The 21,177-nt window shown below is 41.4% G+C and overlaps 1 protein-coding gene across 4 annotated transcripts in view; it reads right to left on the minus strand.

Annotated features, from left to right (window-relative positions):
• The window catches only part of enox1 (ecto-NOX disulfide-thiol exchanger 1), an 88,644-nt gene that overhangs the window by 32,684 nt on the left and 34,783 nt on the right, over positions 1-21,177 (minus strand). The window contains exon 1 of one of the 4 annotated variants that reach the window (XM_008402275.2): positions 17,751-18,714. The exons of 2 other annotated variants lie outside the window; for them this stretch is intronic. The gene's annotated coding sequence lies outside the window, so the exon portion shown is untranslated. Of the gene's footprint in view, positions 1-188; positions 214-17,750; positions 18,715-21,177 lie in introns of those variants that run through there. One more of the 4 variants, XM_008402276.2, reaches the window with a different exon arrangement.

Below are 21,177 nucleotides of genomic sequence, written 5' to 3' on the forward strand. Positions count from 1 at the left end.
CACACACACACACACACACACACACACACACTCCTGATCCGTGCGCACCGACAACGGCCAAACATCGGTTTTTAATCTTCTCGTCCTTAAGCGTCGCCAGCACTCACTGGTGTGCACACGCAAACAAACGCAGGCCCGGGCCGTTTTATGTGGGCCGTTTGTGGGCTGGCACCGCTGTAGTCACCCACCTGAGAGCGCTGCGCCGGGCGAACCGCACAGGATCCGATGGAAAACATGAAACAACCTCATTAGCTGAGCCAGAAGGGCATCGATGACAGAAGCCATGCAGGATGCATGCTAGCTGAGCTGGAACGGTTAATCAAATTAACAACTTATTCAAACAATCGTCAAATAATTGATTACCGTATTTTCCGCACTATAAGGCGCACCTAAAAACCTTCAATTTCCTCAAAAGCCGACAGTGCGCCTTATATATGGACCAATATTAAGCCACATCAGGTCTAACAACTACGGTAAGTAGCCGCCGACTTAATTTTCGCCCGTAGAAGAAGAAGCGCGTGGTGCATGCTGGGATAGTTGTCAGAACGCTGGTTTGTTAATAAAGTTTGACTGACCTATCTACCTACGAACCTGATAATCAGGTCGTCTGCAGGTCTTTTAGCACCACGTTCTCCACGAACATGCTGTGCGCGAACGCAGAAGGGTCACCATCGTCCGGCCACGCCCCGGCCACGCCCCGGCCCAGTTGCAGAAGGCTCTCCTCGCCAACCGGAGTCGGACTGTTTTGTTGACATTGTTTAGTGCAGCTCCATCTAGTGGATGCATAACGTAACTCCAGCCTCCGCTGTAGCTTCTATTCTATGCGTCTTATATATGAAAATAGTTTTAAAATAGGCCATTCATTGAAGGCGCGCCTTATAATCCGGTGCGCCTTAATAGTGCGGAAAATGATATTTACCAAACGATTAATAACTTACTAAACAATCAGTTAATATTTTACTAAGCAGTTAATCAACTGTTTAGTAATTTGTTAATCCATTATGATTAATAGATTAATTGTTTACTGAGTTATTAATCATTTAGTAATGATTCAGTAATTAAGTATCATAATCGAATACATTTAGCTAATCGATTRATCGTTTACTAAGCAATTAAGGCCTATTTGTGGCTTCAAAAAAGGTCATTTCCTCAAAGAACAACACACTCAGCTGTAAATAAGTCACAACTGTACAAATATATGTTGCATTTAAGATAAAAACAGACCCTTTGTCTGCAAATATGTTCTGGAAACCAAACTGATCGTAAAGGTCTGCGTCACATTTGGCAAAAAAAAAAAGTTGATGATCCCCAAAACTTCAAACTAAGAGCATCATACCATGTCCAGGACCTGGACGCCTTGTCGTAGTTGATGGAGAAATGAGAGTTGGCAGATCTCGAGGGCTGAAGCATGGTAACCCTAACACCACACTAGGCAGGGTTAATCAGCGCTTTTAATTAGGAGAACAGCGAAACTTCGACGTGTCTCAGTGCAACAATGAAGCGGCGGGTGTTTGGTATGCGGCGCACATCTCCCTTCCTCCCTCTCTCTCTCTCTCCCTAACCTCCGTCTCTCTCTGTCAATGTCTGTCAGACCACACTGTGCAGCAATCTTCATTTTTCACTTCTGACACCGGGAAACCAGCCGGGCCTCTCGCCACATCCCCTTTTAATTGAGACACAATCATATCGACGAGTTTTTATTAATGACTACACGCCGTGACGTGTAGTTCAGGGACGCTCGCAGCTGGACTCGCACGGAGACCGTCCTTGATGTAGACCTTTCTCTCGATTATGAATCTGATTACTGAGAGGAAAAAATATGGAATGGAACCAAACTGTCTGCTGCAGCTGTAGGCGGAGATGGTGATGCCCATCAGCAGAGAAGAGTCAGCCAATCAAATACTTCACTCTGGAGTGACATGATGATGCTCCGCTGTTTCGGATGAGAACTTACTGATGATGTGCCAGTGCAGTGGATCCTAGTATTGTCTGCAGGGTGCATTCTACGTACTGCAGCTGTGTACTCTGTATTACAGTGTGAAAATGTGATGACGCAAGCAACAGGAAGTGAAAGCACAGCAGGGTTTTCTCACAATATAACACGAAATGTAGCTGTGATTTATAATGGAGTATCAGGGCCTCTGCAGACTGAAATAAAAACATAAATTTCTGCCGAAAGAAAATGTCTCAAATTTTCAAGAAAACAGTTGGACATTTCTGAGCGTCAAAAGTCCCACATTTTTGTCTGAGAAATTTTGGGCAAAACTTTTGTGAAGATTTTGACTTTTCGAGCTCAGAAATTTCAACGTTTATTTATTTTTTTTTATGGACAAGAAGTGATGAGGAGAATGTCAGTACTGCTGTCAGGACGGACAAAGAGCCTGTATGAGACACAACAACGGAAATATAACCTGCTTCTGATCTGCCTACGCAGAACTGAGGGGACGTTGTGTTGCCAACAGAGACGGGTATTTTGTCATTTAAATGATTATGTGAGATGGACTGACTGGAGTTTTTTTGTGTTGATCAAATGCATCTACTTTCTTCTGTGAATTTAAGTTTTGACAAACTTTATCATAATTTTAATAAATCGTTAAAAGGAAAACCTCCAGAGGCCCAAAGTAGCCGTCATGATGGGTCATTTTTTATTCATAGTAGCAATGGACGTTTTTACAACCTTGCTCAAATATGTATTTATGACATTTATGTCATAAGCCTAACACACATTAAAAAATACAGCTACTATCTCACTAGTTTTACCATTATTGGTATCCTCATTTTTACTATAACTAGTGTTATTAACTATAATAATCCTGCCAGGAAAAAACAATGCTGATCGTTTAAAAAGGGATTTCTCTTACGAAATGTCACGTTTTACTGGAGCCAAAATGCAAATGCCAGCCACTTTCACATCAAGACGACATTTAGCGCGATAAAAAAATAAATAAAAAAAATAAATAAAAGGGCACAAAGTGGGAAAAAAATTCAAGCAAGGTCCCACACAACAAAACTCACTGACATGTTGACTGGCTGATAGGGGAAGAAAGATGAGATTCAATTTGATTTTCCATCAGCTGAGAGAGAAACCCAGACTAGAGGAGGCAGGGCTTCTGCAAGCCTGACAAACAGCAGAGCTGCTAACATCGCTCCCTCTCCTCACTGCGAGTTACACATCAATTTGACAAACACATCTACACACACAAACACACACCTAATCCAGGTAAGGATCGCATGTTTAATGGGCTGCAGCAGGCACTTATTTAAAATCTACACAGACTCAAACACCTGGAGCGACGTTCTGTCTGCGGGAACTGCTTCTTTATCCTGCTGCTTACTTGTTCATATCAGCCCGTCCTGTCAAATCTGCCTGATTTTCTCCCCAGGGGAATAGGTGCGTGTGTGTGTTTGAGGATGTAATGCACCATAGCAGAGTTGACGACTGCCTTGTGTACTAATAGGAGTGTAGAAACAAACACTGTAGTTGTTAAAGACGTTAAATGAATCGCCTCAAAAACAACCGTCTTTTTGGGGGCTATCTGGTGTTTCCTCACCAGATAGTTTGGTAGACTTGGTTTGATTGGAGACCAAAATAGCAACATTTGATCCATTTTCAGCTGCTGCTGTTTTCTTTCAGATTGCACAATTCATTTAAAAATGCTATTCCCCTCCTCGCCTGTGGAGGCGCTGCACTGAGAACCACTGAAAGAAGGCAAACAAACTGGAGTTCAATTAAAGTGAACTAAACAAGGCTGGTGGGAATGCTCCCTTAGTTAATATTATGAACAAATTTACACCGATTTTATTTCTTCATTAATAATAACTGATAAAAAATAGAAAACACTGATTTGGTGGAGATAAAAAATCTCCAGCTAGAGGAGCGCCAATGATCAACAGGAAAGTTAACTGGACGAAGTAAAGTTATTTTATTCCACTGTTCTGGGTTTTTAGCTTCTATCTGCAATGCAGCATAAAGTATTTAGGGAAGTAAGTAACAAACTTGGATACTTTAGCACAAATCATTGCTATTTACAATCTAGAAAACACTGATTTGATTTAAAACTTCAAACGTCAATTATTTAGAATTGCAATACAGCAACCAACAGAAAATGTTTTTCTGCTACTCAAAAGAACCTTACACTTAGTTCCCAGATCAAACCACTAACTTTTATTGCCCTAATCAAACAATCCAGACACCGACCTCTAAAGGAAACTGAATAAATACCAACTTTAGTCCATTTGTCAGGGAACCAACATGGTGCCTGGACAAAATCTGAAAGCTTTGTCCAACATTTCATCAGCTTTAGCCACACTTCTGATCATGTGTTTTCCGGTAAAGAAACTTTTTTTGTATAAAATGCTGTGGGCTTGTGAAAGCTGCTTTAGCATAAGAGACTAAAGTGCCACAGGTTGTTCTCGAACTAAAAATGACAAAAAAAAGGGAAGCGGTTGCTATAATTTTCCCCTGTCTACACTCTCTCTCTCTCATTTTTTTTCTTCTGAGAGCAGACCGGCCGATGCCAAACGACAATCCGAGCGTTTCTGCTCACTTTCACACACTATGAAATATTCACAGCCGAACGCATGTCCTCTAAATTATTTATGAGCTCAGTTGATCTCTGAATCATTCATACAAAGCAACAGCAGGAGGTGCTCTGTCAAAATAATACTCAGACACACAGTCAGAGATGCACAATCATATTTGCATACATACTTATTCTCAGTTGGGCTCAAGCAGCATAAAAGCAGACAGCTTTGGATTGCTGAATTCCAGAAAGGTAAGAAATCTGGGTGTTTTTGGAAATCTGGAGGTAGGTTTTAAAATTTCTGTAATTTGAGGATCTCAAATATTTATTAAGAACAGAATACATAATATTGATATCAACATCACATCCGCTTAGCATATTTATTCTGGCTATTAGTGCTTCAAATAGCAAGTTGATGCTGCGCAGCTAGCAAGCGCGTGCTTCTAACTAGCTAGTTCCACTGGCAGATTATTTCACTTATAACATGGGAAATATAAAATACATCTAGTTATAAGTGAGATAAGTTGCTAGTGGAACTAGCTAGTAAGCCGCTGCTTGCTTGCTAGCAAGTTCCACTAGCAACTTATTTTAATTATAATATGTGGAGAAAATCTTGTTTTTAGTGAAATATCAGTGGAACTAGCAAGTTAGCATGGGCTGCTAGCTAACAAGTTAGCCTAAGCTGCTTACTACCTGGTTTCACTGGCAACTCTTTTTACTTAAAACGTGGAAATAGCTAGTTAGCATTAGCTGCTTACTGGCTAGTTCCACTAGCAACTTATTTTACTTTTTCCAACTGAAAAAAGTCTTCCACTGTAACTGGCTATCTATTGCAACTAGCTAGTTCACAGGTAAATTATTTAACTTTTAACCTGGGAAAACATTTCATATTTTATGTTCTGCTTCTGCCTTTGCAGAATGAACTTAGTGACGATAAATGCAGCTTTAATATTAATCTGGGGACCGTTTGCATCAGGAAAGGTTTTACAGGCAGCTGAGGATTTTGCAGTAGCTCTGTGCTTTCTGACACATGTGCTCCTGATCAGTCTCAGGATGTCCATCTTTCAAAAACTGAGCCATAAATCTGAATAAAATGGCATGCTTCTTTGCTTCTTTTAGACACATGTTGTTCCAGTTTTTAAAAATATGTTCCACAAATTCCATCTGAATCAAAAATGTTCAGCAGTCCCCGCTGAAGATTTCTAAAGACTGTGTCCGTTTCCAGGACCGTTCCCCCGCTCAGCAGATTACTGACAGATTATTAGATACCGACACCGGCTGTTTAAGCATTACGCTCAAACACGTTCCTCCACACAACATTCTCAAAACATTCAATTTGACACAGCAAAGTATCTGAATTACGGTTCACAGCTACTCCTTCCATCGCTCCAGCATCAGAAACAGGTTTCTAGTTCAAGTTCCAGCTTAAATTATATTTGCATGTTTAATCCCTTCTAAATATGAATTTGAACTTCACTGCATGTCACTGTTAAAAAATAATCTGATAAAGCCTCATCAACGTTTTATGAGCTAAAAGTAAGTCTTCTGCCAGTTTCCTAAAAGCACTGACAGGAAATCTATAGAATTAAATGGGGGTGTATTCTAGATGTGCTGAGCTACAATCAAAATAAAGTCAATTTTAAGAACATCAATCAGTTTCTATTTTTACTACTGCAGTGTGAAAGACCATGTGTGTAAAGAGAACAATAGTTCCCATCTGTAACTCTGAGGCTGTCATTGAGTTTAGCTTGATGTTTCATTTCAGGTAAGAAAATGCAATGTGCCTGTCGCAATTAATCAAATAATCGCATTATTGAGCGATTATTAATTAAATAATTGCTCAATAATTTGCATTCTGATGATTAATATTTTGTTGTTTACATCGTCTTCATTATACATTTTATTTATGGTTTCGGGTGTGTGGGTTTTATTTCTGTTTTATTTATTGTTTTTGGTTGTGTTTTACTCGTCCAGTAATAGTGTTATTACTATTATTATTATTATTATGCAATTATAAATATAGAGTTTGAAAACAACAATAATATCGCTTATCGCAAAAACTTCTGGGACAATTTGCCGTCCAGATAAATGTATTGTGTCAGGCCTATATGTGCATTGGGTTTGCTTAAAGGGACAGTGCGACTTGTTTTCAAGGCACATAGTGCACAATCAAGTAACTATGTTAGCTTCAGTTATAGAAATCCTATTTATATATATCAAAAATGACTTAAAAGAAGTATGACTTTTAATATAACGCCTTGAAATTGGGCCTCTGTCTCTTTAAGAAACTCCTGCTCTTTCTGAAACTCCGCCTACAGGAAGTCATCACAACATGGGTCCTCTATTAACCCTTTAACAACGTTTTTACCAGCGTTGCACTGAGCAGTAGCTCCTATAATGAGCTCAGCAGATGCTCAGTTCCAGCAGATGTTTGCTAATTGCTGCTGGCTAGTCTGAAGGAGCTGAGTGGGGAAAGAGCTGCTCTGTGAGGGGGAAGCTCGGAAAATGTAGCAGCTTTCGATCGTGGCTCTTTCGGTCCACCCAGGCGTTTTGCACAGCGGAATGGTTGCCATGGGAGATTAAATGATTTCTCATCCAGGTATGTTTTTGATGAGGCAATAACATAATGAAAATCTCAAAAATGAAAAGCGGATTTTACATAATACTTGCATTTTTAAAACTTAGTCCCTAGTCCCAAACATTCACCAAAGAGATGCCTGTACTAAAGGAATAACCATTTTAGTCACTCTTGTCTGTATGAGAATTTCACTTGATGGGTCAATCCCATCCGAACACATCTCTGTTAGTAATCACTGTCATCTCCCGGTCCGTCGCCGTCCGCTCCTGAGAGCTCTTCAATGCATTCTGCATGGAGGGCAGAAACTCTAATCTATGGACAGAGTGCAGGGCCTGCCATCTCCACTGCGACTGGGACTCCCTCTTTACCCTTCAGCCGAGAGACAGGGTCACGGCCCAGATATCAGTCAGCACTCGCTGCAGCAAATTACTTCTAATAAAGCCTTTAGAAAGGCTCCATTAACTACAGAGACGGAGAGAAAGCGGCAGGGAGACGGGGCTGCGGCCGAGGCAGCAAATCCAATCAGGTCCAATCAAATCACCGAGCAGGGAAACAGGCCAGGCTCCGGCCCTGTAACGATCGCAGAAAAGAAGGGGAGCATTTTGCATTTAACATGCTAATGGGCACCAGTGAAAAGGAAAGATGGCGGCAGCGGTTTTCTTTCTATAAACAGAATGTAGATGGTTTCAGCAAACGACCTGAAGAACTAGTCAGGAAACGCATCTGTTAAAACGGTGGCTGTGATGTTGACGGCTGTAATGTCAGAGACTAAAATCTGCAGTGGAAATTAAACCCAATACATCTTCATCATCTCTTTCCTGTGTAGTTATTTCCTGCAATCAGACTTATGATTATGGTTTGTCTAAAATCAGCCGTTTCCAGCTCATGCAATAGGGAAGCGGCGGATATGTTGGAACAAAATACTTATTTTCAGTCATATAATCACTGGCTAAACTCATAGAGAACAGATAGCAAAACTCTTTGTGTTTCTTTATCGCAGTCAAACTCTACGGGTGCATTCACACCAGTCCTGATTAGTCCACTTTAATAAAACTCCGGTCCGCTTGGCGAGGTGTGAACTTGCAATCGAACTGTAATGTCAAAGAAGTGAACCTAAAACCCAACGTCTCGGTTTGGTTGATGTGAAGTATGTTGCGATTCAGATGTCGATGCCAAGCGGACCGCAGACCGCTCTAAAAGCAGGAAGCGGACTAAAGCACAGGGCATTCTGGGTAAATACAACCAAAACAAACGTGGGAGTCATGGAGGAATGACTAATGGCAGGAGAAATGGCTAATGGCCTTTCACCAACGACAAAGAGAAATCCAACAATCCGACGGCACTCCATTTTTGTTTACATTTTGTGAAGAAGAAAAGTTGCACTCAGTTTCTTCTTCTGAGGTTTTCTTGTATTTTCCTTCAGCAGTTCTTGGTGCAGCGCCACCACAGGCGAGGAGGCTGAACAGGTTTTTCAATTAGTTTGGACACAAACTGTGCCAGCTGAAAATATAACTAATTTAGCAATTTTGGTCCTCAATCAAGAGCTACCAGACTATCAGCAGTGAAAACACCCTTCATCTCTTGTTATAAAGTTGTTTAAAAGCTCATACAGCAGAACGCTTTAACCATTTAACGTATGTACCGCCATATTTACCTGCTGACATCAACTCCATTGTAGCCTAATTTTGGTCCAAGCTGTCCTTTGGTCACTCGTTGTAGTTCTGGTGGTACGTTTGTAATGTTACCATTATTAGAATAAAAAACTGCCTGTGTGGTAACAAAAGGGATATTTTTAGCGTCTTCTGTTAGCCATTAGCATGTCTACGACGCAGCAGCTGTGGAAAACGCCGTTACCAGTGGAAGTCAGAGAGACTAATGTGTAGCTTCCAGAAGCAGTGAAAGTTCATTACATGCCAACTGTTTGTTATAGATCTAAAATAAGTTGTTGGAAGTAGAAATGCTAACATGAGGATTGTCTTTATGAGTGTGTTTCCTCAGAGATTGATGTTTATATTGAGTTTAAGTAAAGGTATATGGAAGCATATGGAGCATGTCATGTCTATGGAAATAGTAATACTTTTGGTCAGAATGGAGTAAAACTGAAAGCAAACGACTGTGCTTCTGCTGCATATCTGTTGACGCACATTTTTTCTCTATCGTTTACAGAACCTTACCGCGCTCGACTCCATGCGTACAGGACCTCCGAGCATCCTGAGATGGGTTGCCAGTTTACTGTAATGACCTTTCCTATTTAAATGAGAACATATTTTGGTTTTAATTAGACACAAAAGTCATAATAACCAACTATGATTTAGTTTTATAACTCATTAAAACTGGAAAGTTTCTCATTATGAGTTTTGTGCCTCGTTAAAAACAATTATGTCAAAAACTCTCGTTATAATGCTCCTGAATTTATTTCCCAGCTCTGCCAGTTAAACACTTCTAGGACATCGGCTCTTATAAGACAGATTCATTTGAGGTCAGAGGTCAGTGATGTAATCACTCGGTTATGAGTGTTGTTAATGCAGGAAACTGATCTGTAACAATAATTAGGTTTTAACTGCCCGGGTGAACACAAGTAGAGATGCAGCGAACTGATATTAATATCTGTATCGATCCCGATACCAAAACAAATTCTAGATTACTAGATCCTGTTTCTGATCCATAAGGGCAGATCTAGTCAGTCTAATTCTATGCTTTGAGCTCTGGGCGACATCATGCTTTATTATTTAACATTTAAAATTCCTAATTCCACTTTCTGAACCACCTGAAAGACGATTTGTTGCAGTTTATTGTTTACATGTTGACCAAATAGTCAATCTGTTGTTTTTGTCAGTTTCCTTATCATTTATTTTCCAGCAGCTGTTCTACTCTTAATTTGCACTGATTGAACAAATGGAAGTTGTTTTTCCATGTTTGACCAAACTTGAGAAGCTATTAGTGTATTTAAATGTGATGTACTGGTGCCGAGTTATCAAATAAATTAGTAATTCAATACATTTATGTCAGTGTTTTTAAAAAAAGAAACATTTTCAGTAAATTCATCTCTGTTTTTCAGCATCGGCCGATGCTACGCCTCAGATATCGGTATCGATATCAGTATCGATATCGGTAGTGAAAGAAGTGGATTGGTGCATCCCTGAAAATGAGCATGAAGTAGAAAGACACTGCTTCAAGTCCTTTTTTTTCACAACACAAAGTTAGTTCTTGGTAAAAAGAACATCATAAACCTGGTTTTTCCTCTGAGATAGGAAGATTTTCACTTTGCCAGAGGAAATGACTCAGCCGGGGATCCTTTCAAGCAGAGAACAGTTTGTAAAGCAAATGATACAGTGTAAACTTCACTTTTCTGGCCCAGTCAACCAAGTATCAAAGCACAAATCAACCAGTTAGGTGAGAATCCCCCCCCAGTAAGACCAGTTTACAACCAGAAAATAGTCACGCTCTTCCAAAGGTGTCACCATTAGCTTTCACAAACTGTGCTGCATATTAGATGAACCTCTCTCAGCAGACTGATAATGGGCCTTTTTGGGTCAACGTGACAGAGCCACATTACCGAGAACGCTCCATGCGTTTCGGTTACAGCGCTCCGGCTCTTTACTCTGCGAAATCAATCCGCCGTGGATTGCTTATAATTCAGGCAATGCTCTTAGTGTGGCTGCGGCTTCTGTTGGCTCGTGTTTCGAATCCATTTAATCCACTTAGGGCCAGAGACGCAGCGAGAGGAGGAGGAGGGCTGTGGGGGGTCACAATAAGTGCCAGCTCTGCAAAAAGAGAAAACTTGTGAAACTGACCTGACTGAGGCCAATGACGGCACAGGGCTGACAAAAAGTAACACCTATGGATGGAGATTTTTCGTCTGCTTTAGGTTTGCATTCCGCCTTATTTTAAGGAATGATAAAATATAATCTTCTCATGATAGTTTGGTAGTATTTGCTTAAGCAAAAGCACCTTTACTAACATTATAAAAGATCTGGAAGTCAGAAAAGTGTGAACATTGTTGATTTAAAAAAAAATATGGTAAAGTGACAATTATTATAACTGAATAGATTTTAATAACTTCAACTTATGTTTGAGTGGCGCAACTCCAGGATGTGTGGAGCTCATCACATAAACAGAAACATTTACACTTTGAGATGTTTTAGGCACCTTAAGTAGTTTAAATACAATATTTAAGCTGTTTATAACCTCAAAAAGCTGAGTAACTAGCTAGTTAGCCTATCTGGATTACTAGTTAGCATAAGAACTAGTAATGTAGTTAGGCTGGCTAGCGGCTTCTGTTGGGTTGTGTTTCGAATCCATTTAATCCACTTAGGGCCAGAGAAGTGGCTAGTTAGGCTGGCTAGCCTAAGTGGTAATCCACAGAGGAAGCTAGTTAGCCTAGTTAGCTGGTATGCTGACTAGCTTACTTGCTAATTAGCCTACCGACTGGCTTGTAAGCTATTTACTATCTTAGTAGCTAGCGAATAGTAAGTAGCTAAGTAGCTTACTAGTCAGACTAACTAGTAAACTAGTCAGATTAAGCTAGGCTTCAATTTCTCCTTAAAAAACTCACTTAAAAAAATCAGAACTACTCCTTTGACCATGATGTGAGGAAAATAATGAACAAATGGCCATTTTTCGCTGCCATTAAACAAGCTACTAAACCATGCAAGAGTTAAAAAGTCAGGCTAACATAGCGAATACATTTAGCTTGTTACACTGCATGATTTCCTAAGAAACGCAGCCAAAAAGACAGACCAGGATTTTTATTTTTACTAGCACAAGTCAAGTAAACGACTGGGTTTTATTATTTTGTGTTATGTTTTTATACTTTTTCTGTAAGCCAATAAAATATTTTGTGTGCTCATTGTTCAACGCTAACGTCATAATTACTTCCAGCCACTAGAGGGCCCTGGAGCGACCTGCAGCGGCGGCTGTGAAGAGATGACAGGCTAGATTTCAGAAGTGTTTAGAATGTCTGCACAACATGCCCAGTATCACACGCTGACACACATCTCTAGGGCAGTGGATTTTAAATGTCACAGGTCTGCGAGCGTGTGTGTGTGTGYGTGTGTGTGTGTGTGTGTGTGTGTGTGTGTGTGTGTGTGTGTGTGTGTGTGTGGCAGAGCCTCCTGCAGGCCACAGCACTGAGTCACAGAAAATGACCAGATGGTGTTAGAGGAAGAAGCGAGAGGGAAACCGAAATGACAAACAGGGGAGAGGAGAAAGAGAGAAGACAAGGTAAATGCTTCAGAGGGGAAGACAGAGGAGGGAGGGGGGGAAGATGGAGCAGCGAAAAGACTGAGAGGAGGAGGAGGTGCTTGTGGGGAAGGTGGAGGGGTTGTAGCTAGAATTCCTCCAGCCGTGACTGCTCTCTGCATTTTAAACACCTTCCCTTCTGTCGCTGACAGGCCGGGCTCTGCAGGACGGACCAATTAGCATCGCTCACTCACTGGCACACACACACAGAATGAGCAAATAAATCCTGCCTGTGAATATTTACGTTTTTCTGGTGGACAAAAGCAAAGCGCTGGCCAGATTTGGACTGCAAAGGAGCATCCATGATGTGAAAGCAAAGCAACACATGAGATTTATGTCCAAACTCAACTCGGTGAACCTGCAGGCTGAGGACAGACTGAGGACAGACTGAGTCCGTTTGAAACGGAGAGAGAGGGCGTCCAGCCTCTGAAAGCACTAAATGATATGGACTGGACAGATTTTATCCATATATCGCTGTAAGTTGTGCTACAGCACTACAACTTACACTGTTTGTGACAGTGACCATTTGACACTGTCACAAACGGTGTCAAATGGTCAACTTAGTAAAAAAAATAAAATGTTCAAAGTCRATTTGTTTTTCTATAAAAGTCACATTTTTGCCTAAAATACATTTTAGAAAGAAAGAGTTAGTGTTATATACATAGATTTTTTTTTTCCAAAATTACATTTACAAAAAACCCCATCTTAGGTCACTATTTTAGACAGGTGACCAAATAAATATGAGAAATAAAAAACTCCTTTTTATTTATTTCATTACCAGTTTAATGATAATCAGGTTGCCTGCCATTAAGATTTATTCCCTAATCATAAAACATAAATTTTTACCAAATATAAACCTGCTTTTCCAAAGATTACCTCATGCAGTGAAAACTGGGGATGAAACTGACTGACATGTTTATTTTTCACAATAAAGCTTTAGATTGGTGGCCTCTGCTTTACCGTTTCATCACTTTAAATGATCTTTTCTGTTTGACCAAGCGACTTTGCAGTGTTTGGTTATATAGTTGAGATATTCAGTCAGATCACAACGTCGTCTGCAAATGTCATAATCCATGGAGAGTCCTGCCTATCTAATCTGTTAGCCTGGCTAATAATACTGATAAACACGTGGTAATTAAAGGTAGAAGAGCCATTAATGTAAAACCAGGAGTCTTTTAGTTATTTACTGGATGGTATGTGTGTTTTATGTGTTGACAATTTGCAAATGGAACTGTAAATAGGCAGGGTTACACTGAGCAGAGAAATAAACTGAACTGTCTAATGTTGTCCAACTACATTTATTTGTTCCTGTAATTCAATATCCAAATTTATATAAGTGAAATTTTACAAATGTTTTTAGGGCAAGGTCTCCATTAGACGTTCCAGTTCACATCCTGAAATTAGGATGTGATCAAACTAAGAACAGTCAAGTAAGATTTGTTTATATTATGCTATTTACATTAGGTAATAAGTTACATTAATTATTGTAGAGCAACCAGGTTTTTCACTTCATTTAACAAATTTCATCAGTAATTATGTCACAACACTTATTTTACAAAATGGAGCAGGAAGAAGAGAAAATCTCATAAGAACTTTTCTCATCCATTACAAAATCAATTTTAATGACTTTATACATTAAACACAAGCTGCTAACAATATATCATTCTCCTCATTATTAACTCAGATGTGTATAATCCTTCATTTTTTTATGTTTTGGTATTAAATCTGCCTTCTGACGTCCAACTCGTCACACAGTGCTGCTATCGGTTTCCACGTAGCTGTTAGCATTGTGGGAGAGGAGAAAAGGTGGAGCTAAATAAATTAATCAAACGGCGCAGGCTAAGTGAGAACGACAGGATTCGAAAACTAATGGAGACAGAATCCAGCGCGTCTGAGGATGTGTGTGATCACAGCCTTGTACCGCAGTCATGCTAAATGGGCTGATTGACAGAAGCAGCGGGGTGAGGCGGCGCCGTCTGTTCCCATCCCCTCTAATTACAATCAAGGAAAACTAAAAGTGGCACAACTCATCTCCGTGTTGCAGCGCTGAACATCGAGGCGGCACAACCGCCACAAAGTGCTGGAGTTTATCCAGCAACTGGGGAAAAAATAGCTTCAGCAAACTAACCAGCTTTGTTACTGTACAGAGCCGGAAGAAGCAGAGCCAACACAAAAACTGATTTAATGGGACGACCAGACTTCTATGGGGAGACGTCTGTAAAGTTACCAAGTCAAAAATGAACAGTAATAATCTGACTTATTTAAGCCTTTCACGTTTAGCTAGCTAAAAACTGAGCTAGCTTGGACCTATACGTTTAGCTAGCTAATATTTTACTAGCTTAAACCTAAATATTTAGCTAGTAGCTAAGTATTTGGATCTAAATATTTAGCTAGGAGCTAAGTATTTATATTTTCTATTATATTTACATTAAATATTTAGCTAGTAGCTAAATATTTAAATATTTAGCTAGTAGCTAAGTATTTGGATCTAAATATTTAGCTAGTAGCTAAGTATTTTAGTCCAGACTAAATATTTAGTCATACAAATGGTGGAAGTGGAATATCAAAATAAAAGCTTGGTTTCGTGGACCTCTATATAAACTCCACTGCTGGTGGGATTGAATCGTCGCTCCATCATCCTATACTAATCACTGGATAAGACAATTAATATCAGATGAAAAGATTTAACAGCACAGGGGGAACAATAAATAAACAAATAAAATGATGAGGAAGAAGACGACGGGAAGTGGTGGGAGGATGATGGTCTGTTTTTGTTTTCTTCTGACGATGTGCAGCTGGCTCCACCAGAGCTCTCACAGCATCACGCAGTTCATAAAAAGTTTATTATCGTTCCAACGTGTTGAATCCACAGCTCTACTATAAAATCACCGACTACAGTTTTCCCAGAACGCCTCATTCGTAGTGGCTCCCTCGCATAAGGGGTTTAACGCTCCAACGCCTGGATACGATGACAGCGTCTCCTCTGATTATGACCATATCTCATAACTGTTTACATTCATCACTACCATGATTTTAATGACTTATCTCGCAAACAAATTAATTGATGTGTGATTTTAATGTCTCTTCCTATTTAATGGAAAACTGCAAGGGCAAACTTGTGTTTTTCCGACCTCAGTGGAATATCGATTTGCGGACATTTGTGATGCGCCTGGTCCAGAGAGTCGGGGTGTAACGTCTTCCTCTGACTAACTTACACTTTGATTTCCAAACAAGTCTCTTATTTTCACTTTTCATTTTTTATAAGACACACTGCCACCTGCTGCACCTAATAACCAAACACCAACGCAGAGCACAAAAGCTCAGGTTGAGACCGACTCTTAAAGAAAAATACATGTCTAACTGGACGAAAAGGCAGGAGAAATAAAAAAATAAAAGCTTTTCATTGTGCAGAGGCTTCCAGAAGTCTGATGAGAAGTCCAGATGTTTTGGCTTTCGGTTTTAGCGCTGGAGCTTGTGTGAGAGTGAGTTGGTGTCAAAGACTTGAGGGAGGGCGTGGAATGAATTAAATGAGCATTAACCCCAATTTCTCCGCCAAAGCTGAGGTCAGTTCAACTGTATAAGAGCTATTCTACCTTCAGCACGCTCTATTCCTTACATTCCCACCTCTGATGTTCCCCGGCTCCCCGCCTTAATCCGATTTGGTTCGGGAGACCCAGAGCCAAGACTCGGTCCTGAGGGTCGTTGCTGTCAGACGGGGGTTTTTAGAGCCGTCCAGATGTTCTCACTTTCCCTGGGTTCAGATCTCATATCAGGCCAAGGACAGCTTTTCTCCCCCATGCACATATTTCATATTTATTAAACTTCTAGAAAGAGCAGGAGCAAAAAGTCCTGTTCCGTCAGTCTGAGTCATTTATCGTCTCCAGTTGGCCCTCCCTCCCCTCGGGTCAAAAATCGTATGAGAGTCTCTCTTGAGCTCCGTCTTCTCCCCAAGTGCTGCCGGCTTGTGGCTGGGTGGAGCGTTCAGTCTGAGCCGCGGACTGAACTCTTCTATGACCTCTGAGGAGCGCAGCGGTAAATATCACACACACACAGAGATCCGCCATACCACTGATCATTTCACATCGGCTAAATAAAAAGATCCATCCTGAGTGAATCTGCTGATTCCAGGGCTCTGCTTTGGTTCTCCATGGCAGGATTCAGTGCAGGTTAACGTCATCCTGTGTAAAATGTTAAGAGAAAGAAGCTGCATAGGGTTGTTTTTATAAGTTGGTATTATACTGAGTATAACAGTGGACAGGGTTTCTTCTAGGATTTTTTCAGTATTATGTGTTTTACAAGCACATTTTGTAGACAAATCAGGAACTGAGTTGCTATAAAAACGCTGTCAAAAATGATTTAGAGTAAATTTGATGTTGTAATTTAATGGCTTGAAATTGGGCCTCTGTGTCTTTAAGAAGCTCCCGCTCTTTCTGAAACTCCGCCTTCAGGGAGTCATCACAACATGGCTCCTCTGTTAACCCTTTAACCATTAACATTTTTACCGGCGTTGCTCTGAGAAGTAGCTCCTATAACGAGCTCAGTAGAGCCGCTGTTGCACCAGATGTTTGCTAATTGCTGCTGGCTAGTCTGAAGGAGCTGAGTGAGGGATGGTTGCTCTGTGAGGTAGAAGAACATCAGCTTGGAAACTAAAGGAGGAGCTTTGACCGTGAAGGCGGGGCTAGGTCCAACGAGTTGTTTTGCACAGCTGAATGGTTGCCACGGGAGATTAAAGGATTTCTAAAACACTCCAGGTTTGTTTTTGAGGAGGGAATAACTTTATAACATGATGTAAAGCTCAAAAGGTTGATTTTACATCATACTGCTCCTTTAAACCGCGGTGGTTGGCTGTCTGCATGCCGAGACGATGCTGCTGATTAAATACCAAGGAGCCTTCGAGACATAAAGAAACATAAGCTACAAACCTGCCATTCACACACAACATACTTTAATATTAGGGTAATTTTCTCAGGCCTGAACTAAAAAAAGCATTCAACTAAATCTTCCATTACTTTTCTCTCCCTCTACTTCGAACTGCCGCATCCAGTTTTGCTTCAGTCCTGAGAGCAGCGCAGCGTCACACAGGAGGCATCGGGGTTGGCTTTTCAAAATAAGGTCAATTTTAACGTTTTATAATATTTCAATTCACTTCAAACTATCATTACGGTCAGCATCAGGGTGCACCATGATCAGTTACAGTGGAGGAAACCGTGGCGGACCCCCGATAATTTGTAGTTGGATCAGAACCGCTGGTGAATAACTAAAGTCAACAAATACACAAAATCCCCTCCACTAGCACTTACAGCTGCCTATTGTAATATTTCAGACACCAAACCTTAATGTGCTTTAATACGCACAGAGCAAACTGTCTTGGCAAAACCACTGAAGCTAATATCCAATGTCCTACATACCTCCAGCCAATCAGCGCAGAGGAAACTGAAGAGCGTTCCTGGATGAGAACTCTTCTTTTTTTCAGTGACCTTAATCCTCTTCCATAAACAACGACGCATCGCCTCCATTAGCTGGGAACAATCACAGCCTCCAAGAGCAAACAGGAATCTCCCATCGCTCCATCAGCAACGGCAGACCTTTGATTCACCTCCAGACTCCCGTTTCCTCCCACGGTTTGCTGATGCTGCAGACGAGCCGCGGCTCTAAAAACAAGCAAGGAGGGAAAAACGTGGAACCCGGAGAAAGAAAAACAACAGATTACGGCTTCGTCCAAATGAGGCTTTTATTGCTGGAGGAACAGCCTGAGAGTGAAGGGCTTCCCAGCGGGGGACTTTTATTTCTTCTTCTTCCCACTGAAGGAAAGCATGCTTTGTAGTCTCTGATGTGGGCGCGGAGCAATTCTGCCATCAGAAAACACTAAAAACCAATAAAGTTTATTCAGCTGTTCCGGCTCCACGGTGCCGCGAAGAGTCACGCAAACAGCCGAATGTCTCCTGGCTGAAAGCGGCTTTACCTTCGTTTACTCAGCATGCGGCGGCCCGGAAAGCATCGATACGAGACAAATGAAGACGCACACCTGATGATGAAAAAATAAATACAAAAAAAACAAAACAAGAATCTCACTACAGTGAAATCTCCGGTTCATCTGAGGAACATCGACTAACCACGCGGGATCGCTCTGTAAATGGAGGCGCTGTTGCGTGGAGACGTTTAATCAGAGAGCAGGACGCGACTTCTCGTTATAATCAAGAATGAAGGCGGTGGAGGGGAGAGATCAGAGGGAGCATCAGGTCAGGAGGCGATAAGGTTTCCTCCCACGCTCACGCAGAGGCTCTTTATGCAGCATGAAGGCGCCGTTCTGTTGCTGCATTGTGCTGCTAATCTAGTAATTTGTCAGCCGGTGTGAGACTTTTTATTGTGACCCAATCAAAGATACGGCAGGAAAAAAAACATCAGTTCATCAAAACCCTGCAGACGAGCTTCCTTTGTGAAAGATAAACTGATATTTATGGAGGTGCAGTGTTGTATGTGTTGAATCTGAAAGGATTTTTTGCATGGTATATATTTTTATTAATATCTGTGTCAAAAAAGAAAGAAGTTATTTTTGTGTTTTTCTTCAACTTGAGCTTAGTTTCCGTTACAAAATTGAACAAAACTTTTTAATGACGCACAATTTCGCAGTTTTGTTGTTTCCACTAGATAATAAACGTGATCAAAATCACAGGCGAATAAGTTTGTTAATTTGATAAGTCATTAAAAAACCTGGCTTCACCCGCCGACTGCTTCCTGCCGCCTTCTTCTTCATGGTTTGCGTCAGCGGCAACATCCGGCTGCCGACTGTGTGATGTTGAAAAAGGTGTTTCCTCTGCAATAAACTAATTTTGAGAAAGTAAAAAAAATGAAAAGCACCTCATCCTGCCACCAAAACGAGTTTTTTCTGAATTGCGAATTCGCTGTCAATGAGAAATTGCGCGATTCTATGGAAACACAGCTAGTGATTCCTCTGCTGTCTCTCCACGATGTCAGAAATATTCCTCTCTTTCTCAAATATTTCATGATTCATCAAACTTCCTTCATGTTTATTCAAAATGTTTCAACCGTCTGCTTGCCAGGCAAAACAATATGATGGTGAAACTTTGTACGTTTCGATGGGGATATTCGAGGAATTTGGAGACGCTTCTGTGGATTCACCGCATTTCAGGACAACACACTACTTCCTGATGCGAAAAACAAAAGAAATCAGAACGATAATAATAGTTGTGGGCCTACACAAGTGTGTTTCCTTCTCGGGTACGATAAAGTGCAACATGTTCAAACAGCTAAAGCAAAAATGTCCTTGTAGTCTTCAGGACGAGATCCTGTTCTGTGGACCTCCGGTTTCTCTGCCAATGATTGCTGTCAATCAACAACTACAGTCAGCGTGAAACGGACGCCAGTCACAACAGAGATCAGACAGATTTCATCTCCACATCAAATATACATTCACCTGTGGAGTTCCTCAGGGCTGAGTCCTCGGTCCCGTCCTCTTCACCTCCGTCCTCTGGGTCAGGTTATCAGTCGTCATGGGGTTTTTTTTCACTGCCATGCAGATGACCCACAGCTTTATGTAAATGCCTCTTTCATCACCACTTTCTATTGGAGATCAAGGTGTGGGTGAAGCATAACCAGATCTGACACTTGCAATTTTACCGTCAATGGAAAACGCAGCTAGTGATGCTAAAGGTGGCTGAAATCCTTCAGTAGCTCATCCAGGAGGTATTTCTAGTTCATAGTGAAGCCCTCTTCCACTTTGTAATCATGGTTTCTGCTCTTTTTTGCATGACCACACTCACGGTTCTGACAGTGCCGTTTCCGCCGGAGGCCGTAACGCACCGAGCCGGAGTGGAGGACAAACCCCACGTCTCCCACACAGACCACAGAGACACAAAAGTCAAGCACGCTCTCTGACAAGTGTTATCTGAGGTGGCAGCAGAGACATCCGTGCATGTTCAGGTCACCTCAAGGTTGAACCAAACGGCTGTAAATTATTCACAAACACACACACACACATCTCTCCACCCCAACACTGCAGAGAGAATAGGAAACACAATTCAGACGTTTAACCAACAGAAGACTCAAATCAGGTGGAAGAGGAAAAGGAGGCCGAAAGGGTTTGAGAAAAGCTTCAAGGCACAATAACGTTCCACAAAACACAAACAACACATGAAGCAGAAAAAGAAACATCCGCGTGTCAACAGAATCACTCGCCTGCATGGCTGACCAATCCCCTGAAATCCTTGCAGCGAGGAAACTCCTCCTTCAGAGCTGCTGCGGCATCAACGGCACAGACCCCGACCTGGAACTTTCCGTTTCGTAAAGCCCACAGAATAAAAAAAGAAGAAAAAAAAGCAGCGAGCGAGCCGGCCAGCATCGATCTGCCTCTCCTCAGGTTTTATAGTAGAGGGCATGTCAGATTTTCCTCCAGTCGGATGGCAGGCAGCGGCCGGTCTAGACATGAAATCACCAACCGCAGGCGGAGGCAGGGTGGAGGTGAATGTTGCCTGCAGCACCAGGTTGTTCAAGTTCGAGAGCAGAGACACGTCAATGCTTCAGGGACACTATTGATTCTTGTGAAACAAAAAAAACAAACATTTTATGTATATTATGTATGTACTCTAGCAGACGCTAGTATTGAAGTTGTGCTCTGAGCTCAGTGCAGTGGAGGATCACACATGACATCAGACATCACACATCAGGATCCACACATGACAAGAGACGAGCAGAAGCTCTAACCCTAACCCGACCTCCTCTAACCCTAACCCGACCTCCTCTGACCCTAACCCGACCTCCTCTGACCCTAACCCGACCTCCTCTGACCCTAACCCGACCTCCTCTGACCCTAACCCG

The sequence above is a fragment of the Poecilia reticulata genome, unplaced genomic scaffold (genome assembly GCF_000633615.1).
Source record: "Poecilia reticulata strain Guanapo unplaced genomic scaffold, Guppy_female_1.0+MT scaffold_207, whole genome shotgun sequence".
In the NCBI taxonomy this organism is placed as follows: Eukaryota; Metazoa; Chordata; class Actinopteri; order Cyprinodontiformes; family Poeciliidae; genus Poecilia; species Poecilia reticulata.